Consider the following 662-nt stretch of genomic DNA (forward strand, 5'->3'; position numbering starts at 1 on the left):
TTCTGACTCTAAAGATATTCTATTCTCTTTCAGTTTTTTTCAAGCTCAGGATCCATTTTAATCTTCACAGCATCGTATTGGATTTGAGAAAACTCATGAAGACCAAAAGAACCTCCAACAATCAGCAGCAACATGGGGACTCCATAGCGAGAGTCTTGTTCTTGCGAAAAGCACGCATCACTGCGGGTGCAAACATGACTGAAATCTTCCATCCGCTCAGAACTCCAAGCGGACCCAGCGCAGACTCCCAAATGTCAGCGGCCCACCCTGTCACCAAGAGGAGTACGTCCTTGACTCACTTCCTTTTCCTTGGCTATTTAGTGCTTGGTCCTTACTGAATGGTTTCCGCTAGGCAAAAGCAATCGAGTCATCGTAACATACTTGTGCGTCCGCCCATAAATGCAGGCGTCAGAGCGTTTTTGGTTCCGTAACATCGTCGGCGTGCAGTTGGGATTCAGAGATTTGAATCAGTTTACAATCATCACCAAATCGATATGGAAACCAGTACTTCCCACGTTCTGGGTCCGGACTAACGTCTTCTTAGAACACTCCCATAGGCACATGGCCACTCGACAAAAACCACTAAGGAAAAAAGTATTTTGAGGCTGGTGTGGTGGCCTGGGTGGGTGTCCTGTAGTCCCAGCACTTTGGGAGGCTGAGGT

At 47.4% G+C, this 662-nt stretch overlaps 1 pseudogene; it reads right to left on the reverse strand.

Moving 5' to 3' along the window:
- Positions 1-3: 3 nt before the first annotated feature.
- LOC108525417 (cytochrome c oxidase assembly protein COX16 homolog, mitochondrial-like) lies at positions 4-254 on the reverse strand (annotated as a pseudogene).
- Positions 255-662: the final 408 nt, after the last annotated feature.

This window comes from Rhinopithecus bieti, unplaced genomic scaffold, assembly GCF_001698545.2.
Source record: "Rhinopithecus bieti isolate Rb0 unplaced genomic scaffold, ASM169854v2 scaffold_48981, whole genome shotgun sequence".
Classification (NCBI taxonomy): Eukaryota; Metazoa; Chordata; class Mammalia; order Primates; family Cercopithecidae; genus Rhinopithecus; species Rhinopithecus bieti.